Consider the following 6,747-nt stretch of genomic DNA (forward strand, 5'->3'; position numbering starts at 1 on the left):
GACTTCAACTGCATATTCCGGCGGTAATGCTCCAACCACATACCCGAATTTCATGCTGTCAGCTGTGACTCCCGCGCTGGCGAAACTACCTTCGACCATAGCAAACCAAATTTCGGGATCTGACGAAATGAAATCCGGTATTTTGACGGCCACTCGTGCAATCGTTGCGTCTGTCTTTGCCATCACGTCGAGGTCACCAATTTGTGGGATTTAAGTAATAAAAATCACTCACAATTTAATTTAATTAAAATAGACACTATTATATAAATATGTATGTACAAATATCGATACGTGTTACAACTGCGGAGGAATTGCCGAATATATCGCGGAGTGTAATTCACGGCGTGTCGCGGATTGTACTCACGGACTGATTGATTGAGCGTCTGACCAGCCGGTATATATATATATATATCCGCGTCGATTATCTAGAACATTCTCGAAACGAAATAATCATCGCATATTCTAGAACATGGGATTTCCCCTTATCCACCGACAACATTGTAAACAACCCGGACGACTCGTGGCGCGTTATTTACGTCACCACAATAAAATATGAGGGAAGATGACAGTCATAACTTCCAAATGAAACTCAGAAAAGGATTAGATTTGTATTCCAATGAAGTCCATATAACATCTTTTCCTGGAGTATGTACCAAACATAAAGATATAGATTTGGTAATTATCCGGGAACTTACCGAAGGGGAATAATCTGGCATTGAACACGAATCTGTTCCTGTAAGGCATATTATTTACGTTTATGTCATTAAATTTATACTGTTTTCAATGTCTTTTAGAATGTTGTTAAACATTTAAAATTAACCACTGCTAAAAAAACGCGAAGAATTGCCAAGTTTGCTTTTGACTATACAATTAGGAAAATTTGCAAAAATATTACATGTGTTCATAAAGCGAACATAATGAAATTTGGAGATTGGTTTATTTTTAAAGAGTTTTTGGAGGTGTGAAACGTTATACAATTAATCAAATATTATTTTATTACTATTATTTACTGGATCACTATAGAATTGACAAACAAAATACATAATTTGACAACTGAATGTTATTTTGTCAGCTCGCAAAAACGTATCCTGGAGTCAAGTATAACAATATGATCGTGGATAACTGTGTTATGCAAATAGTGCATAATCCTCATCAATTCGATGTTCTTGACATGCTCAGTTTATACGGCAACATATTGACTAACGTGGCTGCAGGATTAGTTGGTGGAGCTGGAGTTGTTGCTAGCTCATAGTTCAGTCCTGAGTGTGCCGTATTTGAGCCTGTAAGACTACTCTAATAATATTACGCCATGTTTAATAATTTTAATTAGTATGTATATAACCACTATAAACTGTTGCCTTCTATCACAGGCATCTAGACACTCGTTCCAAATTGCTGTTGGTAAAAACATTGCGAATCCAACAGCTATACATAATCAAAGCTTTACATCGCAATATAGTAGAAGCCACAATTTTAACAGGATGTGCAAAAAGGGAAACTGTGTTTGTACCACGAATCCCTTTAATTCCGAATGATCATCCGTTCGAATTTAAACGATTACAGTTTCCCCTGAAAGTCTGTTTTGCAATGACTATAATCAAGTTTCAAGGCCAAACTCTTAAATTTTCAGGAATAGATTTGCGAGAAAACTGTTTTTCACATGGGCAGTTCTACGTAGCTTGCTCACGCGTAAGCTCACCCAGTAGCTTGGTGATTTTGTCACCTACTAATAGATCAGTGAAGAACATTGTCTACAAAGAAGTTTTGTAGATAACATATTGAAAAACTATTAGTAAAACATTTATTTTGAACCTTTAGTGCTAAAATTTATCGTGAACAAAGCTTCTGCCACCAAAAGCTATAACTTATTGAATAGGTTATGATAATAATCATTATCTTAAAAACTAAATTAATATGTATAAAATATTATATCAAAAATCTTAATTAATTTAAATTTCAATAGATTTAACAAAATTTAATCTTGGCAGGTTACATACATTTATATACTTAAACCCGGCAACGACGGATAATTCAGCTAGTTCAACATAAATGTATTGTCATAATTTTAAATAAAAGTTCCAAGAACTATCGGGGAATCTGTCTGTTTCTAAAATGCAAGGAAAAAAGTTTCATAAATTAATAACTATTAGAATTATACACCTTTGGCAACTGGCAGACTATAAAAATTAAGCTTGATCGAAAGTCAAGTGAAATGGGCGTTTATTTCACATGTAACGAGTGATTTTAAAAACGCTATCAACCGATTGTTTTTAATAATAATAATAGTAATAATTATAGTAATGACATTCATGTGACGTGACTATACCAATGACGTGTAACTCTATTAAAATATACTATTCTACCCCTCACTCACGACAATCAATCACTAATTTAATGACATTGCGTAGCGAATGCTATCTTTGGGCAACATTATTTTTACGAAACCATGATAATCTGCTGAATACGAATTGTGTCCCAAAATACAAAAATATTTATCGTGACATCCGAGTTGCGTCCGTGATTTTCTAGCGAAATGTTCGAGTTGCGTCCCGATTAATAATTGATTAATTGGTTAATAATGTACATATTTTCCTTCTCGCTTTTACAGACTGAGGACTGTAATTTGTACAAATGGTGTGGTTAAAAATTGTAATCATATATTATAAATTATTTATTGTTCTAAAATGTAATGACTATCATTTATATAAATGGTGAAGTGGGTAAAAATTGTAATTGCATATTATAAATTATTTATTGTTTTTAAATGTAAAGTTGATGCCCACGCGCGACTAACAGAGTATACTTATTAAAAATATAACCACGGTCAAAATATTTAGGATGATCCGTTTATGTATGCATGGGAATTCGCTACGGGTAAAAAAAATAATGGTAGTAGTATTGTAATAAACGTGGGACGAAAGAATTACTCCACTGCACTCTCCGGTGATTACTAAAATAAACGATTTTGGAAATCATCGTAACGAAATATTGTATATAGATAAATATAATATTTATACACTGTTTTGGGTTGGTTGATTTTATATTCTAAGTGAAACAACGGACTCGCTGATTTTGTTACGGGTTTGTTTTTTTTTTTTATCTTCTGCTTCTTCTCGGAAAACACTTTCCGGTGCACCGTTATAATACGAGAAACGATGAACATGTTCCGTACGAACGAGAAGTCAAACACTGATTTTACATATGCGCGCAGACATGTGTAAAAGCACCTCTTTCTTAGCCACTCGGAGGTGACAATAAATATTTTTTTAAACCTCGCCGCGTTTTGTTAAAAAAATAAAATTTACTGTAAAAACTACAGAAAATAAAAACGTGATCAAAACGTCAGAAGGCCATATCCGTCGTCCGTACGGATATTATAAGGGAATCGAAAATGTTTTCCTCGGCCGGCCACGATTCGGCAACAGTAGCAACGCGAGCAAAAAATTTAAATGAAAAACGAGTCGACAAAAGCTCGAACTCACTATCGTTCTTGACGTGTTTAATGCATCATCAAATGAAATCGGATCACTACATAGACCTTTGCATAGTTTTGCGCCCCGGGACAGTTCGCTAGTTAAGCTATACTGGCTGTACTGATATTTTATCCGCGCAAGTAATACGACCGGTCAAGGGGTGAACATGTGTCGTACCGGTACACTGATGCTAAGAAAACGACTATCTGTACTAGTGCATCTTTGATTGCACATGCGTTCGTCTGAAGTACTCGTAGAATATTAATGCAGTTTCTGGAACACTCCATATCAACCAAATCCACAACTCCTTCCCCTCCACCTTCGTTCCATCGCCCTGACCAGTCCTTGTCGCCTCTGCCTCATGACCACACGAATCACCGAAGCTGAGCTACCACGTGTTTATCAGTTTTCGATAGTAATGACTGATATAAGTTGTGACAATACTAAACGTGATTACAGGTGATTTTTTAGACCAACGTTTCTTATTTGTTAACATTAGCATGCATACGATAACGCATATGAAAAATATCAATATCATAATTGATCATATCATAATAGTGTTTGAAATAAATTAAATATCTGGTTTAGAACTAAACTGTATGTGTATTGAACACTATACGATAGTATATACTACATGTAGTACAATATACTCATTTACACCGATTTAGTGCTCAATTCAACATTTTAAGTTTTTTTACAGTTTTTATTGTTTAGGTGTACAATGCAAAGTAATAAATATGTACATTAAATTATGTAGGATCTCTACACTTGTCATTAATTCTGAGAAAAAACGTGAAGTTCTCACTTATGTGTAAAAGTACTCCTTTTTTTTTTTTAATAAAAATGTAATTATGACGATTCTGTAGTTATTATTTAAAACAATTCACCTTTCCTCTTTCCGAATTTATCCGAATCTTTAGACAAAATTGGGCTCTGTACCAAACATCACCGATATTACTATTTTCATATCATATAAATAACTCCAGACCAGTTTCTATGCATATATCTCCAATAGTTTTAACGGAATATTTTCAGAAGGTCTTATAGGTAGGTACAAAGTAACAAAAGTTCATAAAATCTTGTTGTTGAATTACTTTTGTATTTTTTATGGTTCTTTTTTTTTTTTTAAGCGCTTCTAAGTCGGTGTAAATTGCAAAAGGATGTTTTATGGTACGCTCCCAGTTTTCAAATTTTACAAAAGAATTTAAATAAGGTATTATGTGCAGTTATAGTTTATTTTTATTGAAATTCATTTTATGATCGTTAAGCCTTTTGTTCCGCTGATGGTTGATTAGTGTATGATTTAAAACACCACTTGAAAGAAGAATACAATGTCCATTACGAGGTAATTGAAAATCAGTTGATCGTAATAAATTTATTATGCTACAATGATGTTGTTTACCTGTTCTATCTCCAAATAACAAAAGATCATGATGTGGTCAAGTTCTTCAACGAAAACTTTTACCGGGATTACAATCTGTGTCTTCCTTTTCATATTTTTTGATGTATTTTTACATGATATATTTTCTTTTTTAATATTAAGTGCACCAGGATTGGCTTATTCAAATTATTCAACATCTTTCAACGGGACCGGGAAGACCATCGTGGAAATATTATAGCTTTCGTCTTTACGTTTTATGATTTGTACCGATTCTATACGCATTATTACGGTCAACAAGTTTAGAAGGAATACTGTTCTTTATGTACTGTATGTTCATTGCGCTGTGTTACGTTATGAGCTACACGAGCGAGTAAAAATCACTTCAACCATTCGTATTGTTATTGTGTTGTACAGCGATTTGGTTCGCACATTTTTCCACGATAACGTTTGTGGTTATATCTAGTAACTACGGCGCGTAATTAAACGTCTTCCGTAGCAGTACCTTACGTGACGAACATTCTTCGAATTAATCCTTTTTTTTTTTTTTTAAATTATTTACTTATTAACAATAATATACCGCCCATAAAACACAATTTGTATGAAAAGTAAATTTGATAAATATTTATTAACAGGCAGTCGCATTTATTTGGACAGGCACTCAGCAGCACCATCCGACCAGGTATTTTTCAAGCTATTACTTTTTTCTTTTTTATCCGAGTAGAAATCTAATCCACTGTTTTTCGAGTCTGAACTAATTTTATGTCGTATACACGTTTTCAACATATGGGAAACAAAGAAGAAAAACATCTCCGTAGTGCACAATCCACTGTTACTTTGATGTGTTCGACTATTCGCTGTTTTTGACTCCGCGGTGAAGCCCGTGTACATACAGTTCGTCCGTGATTTCGAGCCGGTAAAAATATGTAAAACATTTTACACTTCGATAATTGGAACCAATAATCATTCGACCAACAAACGCGATCGATCACTTGTGTGTTATCACAAAAGTAATATCAAATACGAGTAGCGATCACCAATTCGCAGTTCTCGTTGTCAAGCTCAAACGGTTCGTGGGCACCAGCTACGCTTTATCCTACCGACGAACGGTTGTAAACGGTTTACGGCCGCTCGTGCAAATATTCTCTCGGGCTTTTACCCATTTACCGTCGCGGAATAAGGAACGACATACAACAACGGTCGGGTCGCGATGCTTTAAAATACGCATCATAATGTTGTTATAGCACTGTACGCACTGGACGGCTTCAACGAAGAAAGGGTATTTGTACGTCTACGTGATATTTTTGTTATTTTTATCGCGCACACGTTTTATCGGATTTCGCGTATTCGTAACGAGACGATAAACTCTCGAAGAAGACGAGAACGGAAATTCTGGAGTATAAATTGTCGTACGTGAGTGTATACATTTACACACCCTCCCTACACTTGGTTCGGTGTAAAATGCTCATCCGGATAGGTCGTCGCAATACGAATTCGACGAACCTACTTGAAAATGGTACTGCGTTCCCGTCGAAAACTACCGTGGTAGCACGAACGACGGCCGGTATCTCGAAATCAATAATATTGTTTTAAGAGTCACATTTTTGTTACAAAATCCAAATTTTATATAACAGAATAATTAAATATATATATTATATTTATTATTATCGATTGAGAAAAAAAAATTGAAATGTTGATTGGGCCGATGGAGGTCCCAGATATGCGAGCCAGACGGTGAATCTCTAAGGCATTGACCGAGGCAGGGTAGTTTTTCCGGGCGGATTCTAAACCTCAGTCCTATTGTGAATCTAAAACACACTAGTGTTGTAATCCGGTTCGAAGATTCAATGCTGTACAACAACTATGGTCTCATTCAGTTATTGTAACATTTGTAAC

The 6,747-nt window shown here is 34.9% G+C and overlaps 1 pseudogene; it reads left to right on the forward strand.

Moving 5' to 3' along the window:
* Positions 1-582: 582 nt before the first annotated feature.
* Positions 583-1,770, forward strand: LOC112691809 (annotated as a pseudogene).
* The last annotated feature ends 4,977 nt before the right edge of the window (positions 1,771-6,747 follow it).

This window comes from Sipha flava, unplaced genomic scaffold (assembly GCF_003268045.1).
Source record: "Sipha flava isolate LNK unplaced genomic scaffold, YSA_version1 67_pilon_pilon, whole genome shotgun sequence".
Taxonomy (NCBI): Eukaryota; Metazoa; Arthropoda; class Insecta; order Hemiptera; family Aphididae; genus Sipha; species Sipha flava.